This window comes from Equus caballus, chromosome 19, assembly GCF_041296265.1.
Source record: "Equus caballus isolate H_3958 breed thoroughbred chromosome 19, TB-T2T, whole genome shotgun sequence".
NCBI lineage: Eukaryota > Metazoa > Chordata > Mammalia > Perissodactyla > Equidae > Equus > Equus caballus.
Genome location: NC_091702.1, coordinates 18,917,567 through 18,935,880, shown reverse-complemented (window position 1 = coordinate 18,935,880; position 18,314 = coordinate 18,917,567). Strand labels below are relative to the sequence as shown.

At 42.1% G+C, this 18,314-nt stretch overlaps 1 long non-coding RNA gene across 3 annotated transcripts in view; it reads right to left on the bottom strand.

Moving 5' to 3' along the window:
* The window catches only part of LOC111768982 (uncharacterized), a 71,250-nt gene that overhangs the window by 31,563 nt on the left and 21,373 nt on the right, over positions 1–18,314 (bottom strand). For 2 of the 3 annotated variants that reach the window (XR_011428748.1, XR_011428749.1), the window contains exons 2-5: positions 11,096–11,341; positions 9,839–9,911; positions 1,056–1,210; positions 599–757 (exon numbers count right to left, since the gene is read on the bottom strand). This is a non-coding gene — a long non-coding RNA (uncharacterized lncRNA). Of the gene's footprint in view, positions 1–598; positions 758–1,055; positions 1,211–9,838; positions 9,912–11,095; positions 11,352–18,314 lie in introns of all 3 variants that reach the window. The other variant, XR_011428750.1, reaches the window with a different exon arrangement.

Here is an 18,314-nt window from a genome sequence, read left to right as displayed (position 1 = left end):
GTATAGATTTGTTTTCACTTGTCTTAAGAGGGAGCTACTGTATTTCTATTCTCGTCAACACGCAGTTCTGTAGCAAACAGCGAAAGGGACAGGGAGGCAAACCCTGCTGAAAATGACAGGATCCCCAGGAATATTCATGTCCCTCATTTCGTAAAGTCCATCATAGCCTTTTTTTTTTTTTTTTTTTTTGAGGGACATTGGCCCTCCGCTAACATCCGCTGCCAATCTTCCTCTTTTTGCTGAGGAGGATTGGCCCTGAGCTAACATCTGTGCCCATCTTCTATTTTATATTTGGGACTCTGCCACAGCGTGGCTTGATGAGCAGTGCTAGGTCCCTGCCCAGGATCTGAACGGGCCAACCCCAGGCCCCTGAAGAAGAGCGCCCAAACTTAACCACTATGCCACGCGGTGGCCCCCATCATAGCATTTAGGCCAGATTCTAAAGAAGGAAAAATATAAAAAAATAAAGACCTTTTCCTGAGAAAGTTTGTTTCTTTCTCTCTATCTCTCTCCCTCCCTTTCTCTCTCTCCCGATAAAAATCCAACACCACACATTCTGGGAGGTGGGAGCGGGAGTTTTAATTTCTGTTGTACTTGCCCCTGGGCCTGTGCTTGATCATCTCAGAGGAGCGGAAGGTTCCGGCTCTTTCTCCTGAAGGCGCGGTGACGGCTTAGTGCTTGGAATATAGTGTTTTGGTGCCATCTGGTGGAAACTTCGCAGGATAGCAGCTTCACTTAAGGATCTAAGGAAATGTTTCTGAGGAAGGACAGAAGGCAGGGCCAGAGGAAGGAAGAAATTATTAATCTTTGCAAGTCATAAAGAATGTGGACCCGTCATGAGACAGGCTGGGACTTACTGGTGAGGAGGTGGCGGAGAGGCGACAGTCGATGGGGGCGGGGTGCTGGGGGGGCGGGTGACGGGGGCGGGGGGCGGGGGCAGTGATGCAGCCAGACTAGCGAGAGCTGAAGCAGGGCCCGAGCAGCCGGACAGCCCTCATCAGTGGCAGGAGGGGTCACACACTGTGGTCTGAGTCAAGGTCACAAGCCTAACGCACCTGAGCCAACTGATGGCGACTCTGGGCTGGTGCTGGGCTCTGCAGGAGGCAGAGGTCCAATCTGAGGGGCCAAGGGCACATCCCGGGATGGCGCTGGGCAGCCGCCATTGACTGTCAGTCTGTGAAGACCACGTTTCCCCCAGGAAAAGAGGGAGCTGTGAGTGGGGAAATCAGAGGTAGGGAGTTGGCAGGAGCTCAGTTGAAAAGTCAAAGCTAAAACTCCATTACCAAAAGTCTTCGCAGTCTGAAAGGTGACAACTCAAAATACACAATTTTCTCTACCATCATCAACCCAGTCCTTAAAAACCCAACTATTCCTAGTTTTCCTTTGTCAATGATGCAAACCATTCAGTTTCCAAGTCAGAAACACAGAGTCTGCTTGATGCCACCCCCATTTCTCATCTCTCATATCCAGGCAATCCCAAAGTCCTGCTGATTTCACCCCCTACATAGCGGGTGAATCTGCCCGGCTCTTCATCGCTGCCACGCCTGGTTCAAGCAGCTACTCTTTCCCCTGGTTGACTGAATAACCTCCCATCTCCTCCACCTCCTTCTGCTTCGCTCATTTCTAATCTGCTCTCCATAGTGCAGCCACGGCTGTATTTTCAATATTTTAAAATATATCTGATCAAGTGCTACCACCCCTGCTTAAGTTGCTCCTGTCAGAACCCCTTGCCTTTAAGATAAAGATCAGGTTCTAACATACTCTGCAAGACTCTGAGTGACCAGGCCCCTACCTTTTCACTGTTAGTCTGGACCCTGCCTTCTCTGGTGTGCTCAGCTCTAACTGTTCAGGCTTCCTTTACAGCCCATTCTTCTTCCTACCACAGGACCTTTGCATATGTGGCTCCTGCTGTCTGGCACTCCTCTCTTCCCCCTTCATCTAGTTAACTCTTATTCATCTCTCAGAACTTAGTTCTAGGTCACTGATTTGCCACTGGCCTTTTTAAATCATAGCCCCTCATCTCAAGTTCTAACAGTTCCAAATTCCTCCCATTTGGGCAAAAGTCACACTCGCAATTTCACTCTTAGAAATTACGTGACTATCCTTCTCCTCCACTAGAATATAATTCCCATGAGGGCAGAGACTGCATGTACTTTGGTTCACCATTGTATATCCTGGGACTATCACAGTCCCTGGACTAAGAGATATTTGACAAAGGAAGAAAGAAAAGAGGGAGGAAGCAAGGAATGAAGGAAATGGTAGGAAGTTATCAAAATGATTACTATGGTAAAAACTAGAAGTTTTTCTAGGATTTCAATATACAATTCATATTTTTCTTAAGCAGACCATCCTGAGCCTTCTTTCTGATCCAGTGGATCTTGCGAACGCCCTCCTGTCATCCCTGAATGCTGAGGGCCCAATGCAACATTGAGTCGGGCAGTGCTGCTCAGGTGAGACAGCCGGAGGCCCAGGCCCGGCTCCTGCTCCGCTGCTGGGAGCTCTCAGGCAGCTGCCTTCCCCTCTCTGAAGCTCAAGCTCCTCACGCACACACGGGGGGGTGGCGACAGCACCCGCCTCACGGGGTTGAGAAGGATAACCAGGTGGTGGAATGGAGCGCCCAGTGAGTCCTCACTGACACCAGCTTCTCCCATCACCCATAACTGAACCCTGCTGTAGCACGCGTCACCCCTGCGTGCCAGCGCCAGACACGTTTCCTTTGCCTCTGTTCCACTCCTCCCCCTTTCCTGCTGCCCGGGCCCATCATGGCAAAACCCTCCTCGTCTTCAAAGGCCTAATTCAAGGCAACCTCCTCCAGGAAGCCTTCCATGCCCCCTTCACAAAATCCACAGATGTTTAGTTAACGTGTCCTGTGTTGGCCCATACACACTTTGTAAACCCATATAGGGCACTTACAACAGGTATATGGGACAAGTGCCAAGTTGTCAAATATTTATTTTTCAGAAACACTTGAAATCTATCTATAGTACAAGGTGCCTGATTTGGAACTAGATAAACATGTCTTTTTGTGCAATCCTCAAACCTGTTATTTCCAACTATAGCAACAATGATGACATTTATTTAACACTTGCCATGCGGCAGCACGGAGCTGTTTTAAAACCCACCCCCGGGGACAGTCTGGGGAAGTAATAGGACAGCATGCGATAGAGTCTGTACTGCGGGCCACCAGAAGGAAAAAGGAGAAGAAAACAGGAACCGAGGGCGGGAGTTGCTGGCTGGAGGACAACACGCTGCCTACATCTGTAGGAGATTCCCACGGGGCCCTGAAGGATGCACAAAATGGCCCAGGAAAAGTCAACGTTAACCTCCTGCCAGGCTGAGCGGGCACAGTGCCCTCTTACCACAGTACCAAAGGAGTGAGAGCTTTTGTTTCCCTCCAGAGGAGAAGATCTAACTTTAAATCAAATTTGGGGTTTCTATGTTATATGAGATGACACCATTTTCACAAGTGAAGTAGGGTCTGCAGCCTTGAGTATCTGGAAAAACATTTTTTTTTTTTGGATGAGGAAGAGTGACCCTGAGCTAACATCTGTGCCCATCTTCCTCTACTTTGCATGTGGGACACCGCCACAGCATGGCTGGATGAGTGGTGTAGGTCCATGCCCAGGATCTGAACCAGCAAACCCAGGCCCCCAAGACAGAGCACACTAAACTTATCTACTACGCCACCGGGCCAGCCCCCTGAAACAACTTCTGAATATCTCAAATGAAGAAGGAGATTCATCAGTCAGCCTGTGTTTTCAGCTAGCAGCAGAAAAAGGACTTCCCAGCTGAATAAATTCTAAAAGCACAGTTGGAGATTAAAATAAAGATGATTTCTGATTATTTCTCCTGAGTCCTGCTTGTTCAACATAGCAGATATACACATATTGTTTACTCTGATCTCATAGTACTGTGAGGTACCAGGATTATGAAGTGCCATTCCCATTTTAAAGATGAGAACACTGATGCCTTGAGAGTTTACATAAGTTTCCTCAAAGACACACAGCAAATAAACTTGAGCTTCATGACTGGAGCTCAGGATTTGAGCCCAAGTTATGCTTAACTCCTCTGCTAAAGGTGCCCCAATGAAACATTATCTCATGCAAGCACACTAAACCTTTAAATGTGTTTTAAATAAACATAGTTTCCTCTCTTCCCTTAAAATGGGATTCTATACCAAAGCTCATTTTATTGGCTCATTGAAATTTTGGGAGGCTCCACCAGAAATCCCAGAGCCCGAGGTCCCCTCCCTAGAGCACCAGGAAGCCAGGCATCTCCTCTCCGCCCACGGAGGGGCTGCCACCAGGCTGTGGGTAAAGATTGCTCCTTCTCCAGATCCCATAAAATTGTCTTCCTTTTTGAATCCAGGAAAATCCCACTTTTGGTCTCGGGGAACTTATCTCTCTGTTTAATTCTCTTCTCCTAAGTAGCCTGAGGCCAGAAGTTCTTTGCATTAAAAAGTAGGATTTCCAGTTTCTCTTTAAAAAATGAGAAGTCTTGGGGCATGCACCACGGCTGAGGGATTAAAGTTCTGCGCCATCCTACTCTGACCTTCAGCCATGCTGTGGAGGCGTCCCACAAACGAAAAATAGAGGAAGATGGGCATGGATGTTAGCTCAGGGTCAGTCTTCCTCAAGTGAAAAAAGAGGAGGATTGGCAACAGATGTTAGCTCAGGGGGAATCTTCCTCAACACACAAAAAATTTAAACAATAGGAAGTCTTGGTCCTCCCTGGGCTCACGTCCCACAGAAAAAAAGCTGGAATAGTGCAGCAGCGACCTCCTTTGCCCAAATCACATGCCCTCCAGCTCACCACAGACCCATCCAACTCACTCTCCCCATCACTTTCTCTGCCAGACCTGCCTCAGTGTAGGATTTGTTAACCTTGGTTTAAGCTTTTGGAAGCAAAAGTCAGGAAGGTTTGCTGTGACTTCTTCTACGGAAAGTGTCATAATCCTCCTCAGTAGGACGAAGCAGAACAAGCTACCTGCCTTTCTGGATGACAGGGGAACAAATTCAGGGAAAGAAGGGCAAAAACCAAAATTTGATCCATCTGCTAACTCTCCCTAGTAAAAAAATTTACTTCCCTTCTTGTACACCTGAGTTGGTTGTCTGAAATGCACACCTGTTCCCACTGAAACGTAACAGCTGTATTCAACATTCTGCGCTATATTAGGTAAGCCTTCAATAAATATTTAGTGAATTAAGCTGTTCTGCTGTTCCAAATTTGAATAGTACAAAAATATTTAAGATCAGCGTCCGTGACTAGACACAGACAAGAGTATTTTCTAGAAATGTTAATCGTAGCTAGGCTCACATGCACTAACAATTTTGCCAACTCCCATCCTTTGGAATTGCAAAGTATACAAGTGAGAAAGATGCATTTGATTGATGGCTAAATAATTAGTTTGCCGGGCCCTAGAACATTATTAGAAAGGGAGTCTTTAGAAAGCTGTCACTTTATCCCAGATGTGCCATCTATACAAATCAAATCCACACAAAGTAACAAAGGATTCCAAAGAGTTACCTGGATAAATTCGGTAACCTGGCATTTCCTCTGGGTAACAATGCTCCTGACTTGTCATTAGAAGAAGGGTTTATGCTCTTTGACTGAATTTTCAAAGTAATTCCATGTATGTATATCTGACCCAAGAAAGAGAAAATGATAGCAAGGAAGTGCTGGAAACAATGAGAGCTCTATCATAGGAAAATGTTTGAAATGATTCATTGCCCTCATGGCTAATTATAGGCTGCTTCTCCAAGAGTTCTCTCTGATGTTGGCTTTTGCTAACAGTCTAGTCCAGCCGAGCAACATCCTGCCAGCTTTCCAAACCACCCTCCTTCTTCCATTTTTACTTTTTCCACAGGACGAAATACTTCAAAGATTGAATCATATGAGGCCTATGCGAACAAATGTTGGACCCATTATATTTTCAGATCTCATTTGCTGTTTAGAAGCTCAGATCCTTTCTCGTAGACATTATACTGGCTTATCAGCTGGGCTCGGCAGACACAATGGTAGATAATAACTGGCATTCATTGATCATCTATCGAGTGCTAAACATTTTGTATGTGTTTTAAATATTATTTCATTAATTCTCACAACAACTTGTGAGCTAATCTGTGCCAATCTTCCTCTATTTTATGTGGGATGCTGTCAAAGCATGGCTTGATGAACGGTGCTAGGTCCACGCCCGGGATCCCAGTCTGGGAACCCCAGGCCACTGAAGCAGAGCACACGAACTTAACCACTACGCCGCAGGGCCAGCCCCAACAACTTGTATTTTATAAAGGTGGGATCAAAGCTCGAGAAGGTGAAGTGACTTATTCCAAGTCACACGGTAATTGAACTATGAGTTAAAAGCATCTCATCTACCTTCAACTCATGGTCCAGTTCACAAAGTAGCCCTAAACCCAAGGCCTGCTGGTGCTTGTCACACTCTCTAAGGAGGCCCAGAGAAGAGCCACGACTTTAAGACTTCTGATTAAGGGGTAGAAGCTGCTTTGTTCTTGTACTTGCTTGAGGGAGTAAATCAAGTCTGAAATACAAGATCCAGAGGATTCATCACCAAAAAGCTTTGACTCAGGGAAGGCCACCCTGTCATCTGCCAACATCCGCCTCAAGCTGCACCCTTGGCTGTGGCTGTGTTGTTAGGGGATGGAAGTGCACATGAAGTGCTTTCATCTATTCCTTTTAAAGGACTTAATTAGCGTCGCCTAAGTACACCCTGTAGCATACATGATCTATCTGTCATTTTATCTCAGAAATGAGAATTGCTGAGATCTTCCTGGGAAACATAAAGAAGGAAAGCAAAATGAAATCTACGTTTTCCTATCAAATTTGCAACTACCCCTTGCAAAATGTCTCACTCAGAAAAGAGACATTTAGAATCATGTTTGTAGAGGGACACTTTAAGCCTGGGAAAGGGAGGAAAAGGCGTCTCAGTTCCGATTCAAAGGCAGGTTTCTGCGTATTCCAAGTTTGAGCCCCGGTCCCTGGAGATGCCTGGTAGGTAGGTCGTTCTTTCACATGCAAATCTATGTTCGGCCACAGAATTTCAGGAAGTGAGGTTATTGAAGGGAGAATGAGGCTGGGGGAATACGGGAAACTTTGTGTGGGCCAGATAAACAGTTGTTTCTCCCTAGACTAGAAAAAAGTAAAAGAAAAGAATTTCTCGAAATGGGCATCTCTAACCACTCGTAGCAGGTCATCTGGGAGTGCTTATTAAAAACACACCTGCCTGAGCCCCATCCTCAAGGTGCTGCGTCCAAATCTCTGGGGGAGGCGCCCATGAAACTGGATTCTTAACTAGAACTTCCTAAGTGACTCTGATGCACACTATATTCTCAGAATCTCTGGAACAGAGAATATTTAGAATGTTTACTGACTAGAATGGCTTGTCTCAAACCATATTTTGATAGATGTAAAATTTAGTGTTAGTGATAACTTTTATGTTAAAGTCAATTTATAAAATACAAATGTAAGAAAAATACTGAACATTTGTTTGTCATTATTACATGTCAAGTGCCCCTCAAGGAATGGTGTGCCACACAAGAAAACACAAAGAAAGCTCATGAGCAAGACTGTGTATAGGTGGATGTGACAAGTCAGGTGTGCCTATCTTTGGTTAGGCACCATTTGCTAACTAACTAATGCATACCGTCCATCTACGTTTGGTTATGCATTTGAACCAGGCCCAATTCTAGGTCCTTAGCCAACACTTCTTGACCATCCAAGGCCAAAATAATAGTCAATATTTACAGAGCAATTCTCATATAGCAAACACCATGCTGTATGCATGAGTTCATGTAGTCTCCACAACAACCCTCAGAGAGATTTTATTATTAGCCCCACTTTACAGATAAAGAAGCCAGGAATTAGAGAAGTTAAATAAATTGTTCATCATCACACAGCATAAGGAATTATACAGCCAGGACTCAAATCCAGTTCTGCAGATTCCAGACTAAAGATGAACTTTCTCCTAAAAATAATTTCTCCCTCCACTATGCTCCATTTGTCACTCTAAGCTTTGTATCACTGCTGAAGTTCCACCATCCAGAGTTCTTTTCTGGAGGGAGACGGATTGCTAATCAAAGCATCAGGATTCTCCCTTTACATTAAAACACTGATAGGCAGGGGATGAGAGCTGTCAGTCCTTCAAACATTACTGTGCATGGGTCATCAGTGGATCCTGTACACAGAGGGTGGAGGTGTGTTTGGGGAGCACTGCCATGGTCCAACGGATGGGACTGGGAGGATGGCAGAGTAAAACCCTCCTACTCTTGAGGGAAGTCTGCAGGTGCTGAGTGCTTGGGGTCCAGAGAAATGGGGCTTAATCTGTAAATGCCCCCACTGTGATTTGCCTAGAGTTGGTCTTGGCTGTGTTAAAGTCATGTTCTACTTCCAAACACATGTTTAAGTGACTTGGGCTTGAGGCCTAGCTCTGTCGTATTCCAGGTGGGTGAGTTTGGCCAAATCTGTCCTTGTTAGAACTTTGGCTCAGTAGTCATGCTTCTTAAGGTCTGGGGCCATTGTCAACAGTCTTAGGAGAGCACATGGCCCATAGTGTATAAAACACCGTGGGGGTAGGCTGGCCCTACCTTAAGCCTGACTCATAAAAGGAAAGTTTCACTAAGATTTTATTGATGAGCACCCACCTACCCACTCTTTCAATGTTATCTCTTATGGCTGCCTCATCTTATCTCTCCTGTGTCTCTGCTAGTTTCTGTATCCTACATCCCAAAATGAGCACCAGTAAGTAGATGTTTCTGATATTTGCCTTTTCATAACCTCATCTTTCTAACCTCCACACTATATGATCTTACCAAAAGCAAAATTTTTAAAAAACACAAACAAACATAGCCTACAACCAATCACAGATCTTTTCAAGTTACTTAGTCTTCATATAATATATAGGAAACTTTGCTCCCTACAAGGGCTATAAAATGATATAGGTAAAGAAAATATAGAAGGTGGTATTATTATTCTAAAGAATTAGCAGACAACATAGAAAAGCTGAGGTTTTAGAGTCAGGTGGCCTGGGTGGAACCCTGTTTAACCGTTTACTAGATGCATGATCTTGGGTAAATTAACATCTCTAAGGCTCAGTTTCCATGTCTGTATTATGTACCCACCACTTAGGGTATTGTGATGATTAAATATGATAATGTAGAATAAATATTTTTTATAAAGCCTACCATAAAGTAAGAGCTCAATAGATGGTGGCTAATATTATTAAGAAAAATGTCAGAGTTAAATATCTTTATCTACTTACCAAGAATTATGGAATACTCATAAGAGTCTCATTTCTCTACGTCTTCTTATGAGACCTTCAGTAATAAAATGATTCATTTCAAAAAAATGAGAGAATAGGAAGAAAATTATCCTAGCAAACTCACCTAATCTTTCTCCACTTCCTCATCCATAAAAAGAAGTAAGAACACCTGTCAGTGTTGTGTAGATAAACTTAGTTCGTCTACGTAAAAATACTTCATAAATTATATGATACAGTATAAGTTTAAGATATTTTTATTTCTTATTTGGGATAGAGGTGATTGAAAAAATAAGAAGTAGTTTTAAATATGGGAAGAAAGATCACTCAATAACACCCCATCAAAAAATGGCATTTTCTGTCTAATTTTATCCGTATTACTTGTGGTCAACCTACACCACTTTTTTTTAACTTATCAATGGCAATGATAAATTATGAGATTAAAAATATATTAACAACTGGGAAAGAAGAAACCATCACCCTCACAGGGTCTCATTTCTTCTATAATGTAGTTCCCCAGCTAAGTGTGATGAAAAGAAAATCACCTAAATTTCTAAAGGGACTTACCTGCCAGCGCCTGTCTTTAGCATCTGGAACAGACCCTCGACCAACATCCTTCCTCCACGAGAGACAGTGGCGCCTGTGGTATATTCTAGAATTAGTATTTAAAAATAACATGGACTTTTGCTTAGCTTTTTATATTGGATGGAAACATTTTCATCTAAGAGGTATTTTACCAGCACCAATTTGAAATTTTATTTATTTAATTATGCTTCACATATATAGTGAAATATGGCAAAGTGAGCATTTCTATAGAAGAATGAATTTTTATCCTACATTCTTACAAAAAAAAAAAAAATTATTCCTAAGCCTTCTTCCAGAAAGGCTATTTGGGGTCCGTGTGTAGAACCCAGATGATTTCCCTTCGTAGGTTGTGGGTGGGACCCGCTCTGCCAGGCTGATGAGATTATTATAGCCTGTACTTCAGACTTGAATGTTTACGTATCACAGTTTATTTATTGAAGTGGGTGCACTATTTTTAAACTCTCACTCTCTCTTTTTTTTTTTTTTTTTTTTTTTTTTTTTTTTTTTTAAAGATTTTATTTTTTCCTTTTTCTCCCCAAAGCCCCCCGGTACATAGTTGTATATTCTTTGTTGTGGGTCCTTCTAGTTGTGGCATGTGGGACGCTGCCTCAGCGTGGTTTGATGAGCAGTGCCGTGTCCGCGCCCAGGATTCGAACCAACGAAACACTGGGCCGCCTGCAGCGGAGCGCGAGAACTTAACCGCTCGGCCACGGGGCCAGCCCCTAAACTCTCACTCTCTCTTTATAGAGGGAACAATTTCCCTGGGAGAGAAAGAATATTATTAGCATGAAAATTAAAAGGTGTGGTGATTTAAAAATAGCACAGTGATGAAAAGAAGGAGTTCTAGGGTCCTACTGCTTGGGTCTCAATCGGGCTGTGTGTGCCATAGCTGTGTGACTTCAGGCAAGTTTCCTAACTACGCTGTGTCTCAACACTCTTATCTTTACACTCTTGTTGCACATGCACACAAACCCTTGTGGGATGTTGCTAGATTAAACTGATTAAAGATGAGGAACTTCAAAAGCAATAACGAGACCCAGTAGAAGAATTTATATATGAGCATGAGCTCTTTGTACAACCAATTTGACATGACATATTTGCTTTCTAGTAAGAAGGCAATAGCCTGTTTAACTTTGCTCAATGTAGGCTTTTCAGTTAGTCTCTAATTTTAGTCCTAGAATAATTTCTTTCAGGAGTGAAACTAAAGTTATTACCCTGGGGCAGCATGTTTTAACGTACCTGTGTGTTTCTATGCACAGTGGTTATTGCTACAAGCGAGCTAAAGTTCTTTGCCTCCTGTTGATTTCAGGAACATCCAGACTCGATGAAAAGTAAGCATCTGTGTACTGTCTTCTGTGTGCCCCGTGCTGCCCAGGGATGATGTTTTACATCTTACAGGTAATCCTTCCTTCGAGGTGGTGACAGCCTCGTCCAGGTGTGGGTAGACTCCCAGCCATGGGCTGAAGCCAGCTCACTGCCTGTGACCTAAGAATGGCTTTGATTAAATGGGTAGGAAAAAATCCAAAGAAAAAGAATATTTCGTGACACATGAAAATTATGTGGAATTAAAATTTCAATATCCATAGATAAAGTGTTACTAGAACACAGCCACGCTCATTCTTTTACATATTGTCTATGTCTTGGCTGTTTTCGTGCTACAACACACAGCTGAGTAGTTAGGACAGAAATCACATGGCCCACAAAGCCTAAATATCTAGTGTTAGCCCTTTAAGACAATGTTGCTGACCCCCCCAGCCTAAAACTGTCCCAGAAAGAAAGCAAGACTGGCACTCTAACAAGATCCTGGCCAAGGTTCTCCTAAGTGAGGATGAGCTGGTATTTATCTGATGACTGTGGAATAATCTTCTGCTACAAGACAAGAGACAAGTAAAAGAAGACCAGTTCTTTGCCAACTAAAACTCTCTACTTGACAATTCTTCTTCCTAAGAATTTTTCCAAACTGTCTTATAATGATAGTTTGATCTTCATTATACTAAGTGGGGACTTATTTTGGTTATTCCATTACAATATTACACAGACAGCAAGTCAGAAATTCAGGCAATTGAGACCAAACCCCAAACCCACCCCATATCCCAGGCCGTTGATGACATGCTAAATGTCTGCCAGCTCAGCCCTCTTCTGGGAAAGCGGCATAGAGAATTCCTCCCCCAAGAGGAGTTGCCATGCTGGGTACCGTTAACATTCATCAACTTACCGCCTACTCTCTTCCAGGCATTGCCCTCGGTGCTGAGGATACAGGGACGATCAGGAAAGCAATGTCCCTGCCACCATGGAACTTAAAATGCGATGGAAGTGACAAGTGATAAACAAATGAATAAATAAGGAAATGCTGAAAAATGCTAAGAACCCAAGGTAAAAAATACCGTGAAATTCCACTTGTCTGAGATACTAAAAGTAGCCAAATTCATAGAGACAGAAAGAGAATGGTGGTTGCCAGGACTGGGGGGAGCGGGGCTGGGGGGTTAATGTTTAGAGGACACAGAGGTTCGGTTCGCAAGGTGAAACGAGTCTGGAGATGCGTGGTGGTGATGGTCTGACAACAACGTGAAAGTACGGGACACCACCGAACTGCGCACTTAAAAACGGCTAAGGTTATAAATTTTATATGATTTCTATTTTACCACAATAAAAAAAAAAAAGTCAAGAAAAGAAAGACTAGAGATAAAGAGATGGTCCTAAAATCTTCAGTAAAGAGGAGAGAAAAAAAGACAGTCATGCACAAAAAAGGGAAAAAAAAAGAACAATTTCTCATCAGGAACATTGGATCCAAGAAAACAATGAAGAAAAATATATTCAAAATTCTGTGCTGAGACAATTTTCAACTTAGACGTCTATACTCAGGCAAATTATTAACTAACTGTGAAGGTGGAATAAAGTCATTTTCAGACAAATACACACACACACACACGCGCACAGTATTGCGATGGTGACCGGCTAAGTGGCTGCAGTTTCTGTTAACGCATTTTCAGTTTCTAAAAATGTTTTGAGTAGGTAATTCCTTCACATGGTTCAAAAATCAGAATATATAGAAAGATATATGGTAAGGCTCCCCCTCCAATGCTCACCTCCATATTCTCAGACTGTTCTCACTGCTCCTCCCCAGAAGTAACCACTGTTGTTGGATTCTCATGTACCTTCCAGAGTGTCACCATGCATATATAAGCAAATGTGAATATAGATTCTTTCTTCCTCTTCCCTTCCTTTAAATGCTTGGTTTAAATGAGGTGGTTAGGTAAGGCCTGAATAGCAGGGAGATTGAGCCATGTGAAGATTTGGGAGGAGAACATTCCAGGCAGCAGAAAGAGGGAGACCGGAAGCTCCAGGACAGGAACTGGTATCGGGTATTTAAGTCAAAGTGATGGATGTAGAGTGAATGAGGGAGGGCGTGGCAAGAGAAAAGGTAGAAAGGAAGGAAGAGACCACTGACTCTGCTTGGAGTAATAGTTGGTAGCTGTCTAAACCTGTCTTCAATGAGAAACTTCCTGCCATGGTAGCCACCCCTGCCCACCTGCCATAAGGACCGTTGCAATACTTCAACCTCAAAAAAAGAATCTCATGAACCCCCGCTTGTTCCAGGAAACGGTCAGCTACAGAGAAGCCCTCACCCCTAACACGAAACACTTTCTCTTTTGACATGTCCGCAGACAGTTCACTTGCCCCCTTGAAGCCAACCAAGCAATTCTGAATGCACCTGAAGTCTGGATAGAAAGTTTCCCCACTTCCAAAATCCCACCTTAATACCATGCTTGCCTGTCAGAGACTGTCTTTGTGTCCTGTTTTTACTTTATAAATGTATCTTCCTTCCTACCACCTCAGAACTCCTGCTGAAACAAAAGAGATAGCAGATGGGTTCCCTTGCCCAGTTTATGAACAAACAGCTCCTTTTGTCCCTGACACAGTTTTGTCTTTGACGTCATGAAACAGCTAAAGCTTTGGCCTGAGCGCAGAGCCCCATCTTACCCCAGCTCCTAGGATGGAGAGGGCAGAGGGGAGGGAGAAATCAGCAGATGCTCGTTTTATTTTGTTTTATTTTAGTATTCTCTGTGTGTCTTAAACTCTTCTATCTCCCAATACTCTTTCTAAATACTTATTTTAGCCCCAAATTTAGCATTTAGAGGAGTCTGGTTCTTTTCAGACTGAAGACCTCTATTTTGTCCAATATGTGCATAGACAGAAACTCATGAAACTTTCCAAGCTTTATTTAAATAGTTCTCTGATGTGGTTTCCATAAAGCAATATTATGACTCAGTGTGCATATTTAGAGAAATTATGGTGATTTCTTTTAAAATTCTAATTGCGGTTTAAATGACCTAATTGCTATTCAAAATCAGGCACATTATACACCCAATTCAACATACTTCTTTAAAATATTGCCAAGGATTAAAATAAATTATAATGTATCGTGCATAATTGTACCTTAATGATGTATTTCTGTGATTGGTTTCCAGATTCACTATTCCTGTTATCTTTGTAAACCGTCTTCTCCACGCTATTTCTTGCTTGATAAAGCGGTAATGCTGAAGAGATGAGACTCCTGAGTTTTATTAATGTTGTTATTATAAAAGTAATGCATACTTAAAAATTTAAAACAGTATGGAAGCGAGAAAAGTAGGAGGAGAAATTTGTCCCTGTCCTCATGAATTCTACTACCATGAAGTGATCAAGATATGACATATGTGTGTGTACATGCATGCACACATGTGTGTATTAAAAAAAAGTCAAGAGTGGGACTTTATGAAGATTTTAGCTATCTGCAAAATTAGAGGGCACACAATCCATTCAGACTGCCCTCACTTCTGACACCAACTGCAAGTTTGCAGGGATCCCAAAACCTGCCTCAGGTTTGATAATTCTCTAGAAGGACTCACAGAACTCACTGAAAGCTGTTATACTCGTAGTTGTGGTTTATTACAGGGACAGAATTGCGGATGAAAATCAGCTAAGGGAGGAAGCACATAGGGAAGAGTCAAGGGAAGTGTCAGACGTGGAGCTCCCATCACTCTCTCCCCTTGGAATCAAGATGCATTACTTTCCCAGATCAATGTGTGAAAATACACACAGAAAATTGCCAACCAGGGAAATTCACCCATGCCTCAGTGTTCAGAGTTCTTATTGAGGCTCCATTACAGAGGCATGACTGATAGATTCATTGCCCGCATGATTGATCTGAGACTCCAGGTTGTCTGACACAGCATGACCCTAAATAACATTGCTGGGTTTTCTGCTGTGGTCAGCCCCCACCCTAAGATTATCTGGGCATAGCCAGCCCCCACCATATGTCACGTTGTTAGCATATCTAGTGAACCAAGGTAAGGCAAGCAAAGATGTTCCTACCAAGCCTGCCATTCCAAGGACTTGGTGATTACATCCCAGAAGCCAAGGTCAAAGGCCAGAACTCTTTCTGGGTAAGTTAAATCCTCACTACACAGGCTTCCAAAGTGAAGAACCATTAGATGAGTAAAACATCCAAACTGAATATTTTCAATTGATTTCAGACATTATTTCATGATGTTCCTTGGAGGAGGGAAGCAGTAATTGTCTTCTTGCCACCATGCAGAGTATCAGGAGGTAGTGGGGGAGAAAGGGATGCTATTTGTCTTATGCCTTGGCTGTTTGTCACTGTAAGTCTCTATTTCACCTGATTCCCTTCTCTCCTGCTCTGCCTCCTCCAATCCACTGCTGTTAGTGTCAATCACTAAGATGTCAGTGTGAGTTAGGGGTCACCCAAATGCCCACAGAGCTGGGTAAAGAAGTGAAGTTCCCGTTTGCTGTCGATTCAACATTGATGTAATTCATTTGCGTATTAAACATAAGAGAATATCCTTCTTTTCCAGAAAGAAAATCTGTTTCCATACTTTTCCATTGACCCTTTTTTTCTTGAAAGGTGTAGACCTCTCAGAAAATCCTTTCTTTCCCTATTTTTGACAAAGTGTGCAGAGAACAGTCTCTCTGCTACAGTTAAATAAACAGCTCGGCCATTTTGAAGCCTGACCCTGACTCTTACTTTCAGAGTCAAGTGAACAATACAGAGTGCTGGTGATGGTGGTCCCTAAAGTACATCTTCTCATCTAAAGGAGTAATGGCCACTTAGCTCTGGCTGATGGTTACATGATGAGAATGACAGAATACTTTCCCAAGAAAGGTAGAAAATCTGAAATCACTCAATTCATTCATTCGTTCCTTCATGTGAAATTCACATAGCATAAAATTAACCATTTTAAAGTGAAAAATTCAGTGGCATTTAGTACATTCACAGCATTGTGCAACCACCAACTTTATCTAATTCTGAAACATTTCCATCACTCCATGATAAAACCCTGAAGTCATTGAGCAGTTACTCCCCATTCCTCCCTCCTTCCAGCCACTGGAAACCACCAATCTGCTTTATATTTCTATGGATTTACCTATTCTGGATAGTTCACATAAATGAAATCACACAATATGTGATCTTCTGTGTCTGGCTTCTGCAATCATTCCATTTTAAATGTGGTCACAAGGCTAACAAACAATGAACAATGGCACTGGGTTAGATAAACCAAACTCATGTTAGGGCAGATATGGCCCACTTACTGAGAGATAATAGCCTCAGCCCTGATGCAAAGAGAGAGAGAAGAGGCCATAGCTAGAAGTTTGATTAAGAGGAAGGGGCCTGGCAAAGATGTTCTCTAGGAGGGCAAGCAATGAGCTAGGTCACCACTGATTCATAAATCCAGTCAAGGATGTAGAATCCTGTAGAGAGAGCTTGTTAGAATCATGCAAAGTCCAACGTTCTAGAGAGTCCTAAAAAGTAGAAAATGGAGAAAAGTACTGTAAAGCTGACAATCAAGTAGATTCCAGACTCAAGAAGCATGGAGGATAAAAAAGGAAGGTTATGGGGTAGAATAGAAATGTTAGAGACGACGCCGATTGGAACTCAACTTGAAGCACAGTTTTGCTTTGATTCTTAACATTTTAGTCCCAGTTTCTCCATTAGAAAAATGAGTATAATACCCCATTGTGCTGGATTGTTGTTAGAAATATAGATATTATTAATACAATACCTGGCACAAAGATAAAAGTCATTAAGTAAGAATTATTATAATAATGAGACTGGTGTCGACAAACAGAGTTTAAACCATTAGTCTTAGGATGGACATTTGTTCTCTGGAATGATTTTCCATCCCTGCTGGGTGTGAGTGGAACATCATACACAGGTAGAAAAGATTCTCAAAGGCTGTAGTAGGTCCTGGTTATAAGGATTGAGACATGTCTTACAAAAGCATACGAAGCAGCATTGCCACTAGTTTAGGGGGATGGTCATGAGATTTTAAATTAAATCTAAAACAATTTTACTCACTGGAAAGGATGACAGATGGACACTGTGACCCCCTGTAATCCTTTTTAGTTGTAGAAATGGCAGTTAGTGGAGAGATTAAGCTTGTCAATGTCACACTGCCAACTGGACAGATCTCAAATTTAGAAGGACAACTTCTGTGTCAGACTAAGTAGGTCAAATTTTTGTGCCTTTTCCATAAAATGCTCTCTGCCAAGCAGAGGGTGAAGATTCAGGGGCACTTGTTGGTTTGACAAAACTTAGATTTAACTTTTCAAATACTTTCAGTTTCTCAACTTTTAAGAGTTAAAGAGAATACAATCAGCGCCTCCATAATACAGGCAATATTTGATCTATTTAAAACTAACTTTGCATCATAAAGAAAGAGATTGGAAGACATGAGATAAAGTCTTAACTGCTATATAATCTTAAATAATGCCCATATTTTTTAAATGCAATGTGCTCTGTATAATGTGAAAATGAGGGGAATGACTATATTTTACTTCTTAAAATTCTATTTTCTCAATGGCTCTGTGTGCAGTAATGATAAAAGTCTAACATCCTTTCCAGAAATTGTGTCTCTATTTAAGTAACTGACTTGAGTTAGTTGAGGGGAAAAAGTCTCGTTTTTGGAACTCAATATACCAAAGAAAAGAAAATCAAGTCTGAAACTGTCATTTGTCTCCTGAAAAATGAAATGCATGGGTTTGCCATGTGAAGTCCTTTCCTTAGGGTTTTTGGGGTTCCCTGACTTGGATGGGAGTCTATTTTCTATTTACACTCATGATATATAATTTTGTTCTACAATTATTTGGTTAAATGAAATGTTTTAATTACACAACAAATAATGGTAAAGTTTTACGAAACATGCCATAAATTATGAAGGTTGTATATGAATGGCTGGTTTGTGTAATATTCAATTAAAAAAGCAGATGAAATCCTTAAACACGTCTAATCCTGAGGGGCACTGGGCATGTGATCAACATTCTGAGACTCTAGGATAAAGACCTGTCAGAACCACTGGAATTTTGGCAGTCTGGATTTTAATATTTTTATTTGTTTTTTTGGTGAGGAAGATTGGCCCTGAGCTATTTATTTTATCTTGTATGTGGGTCACCACTGCAG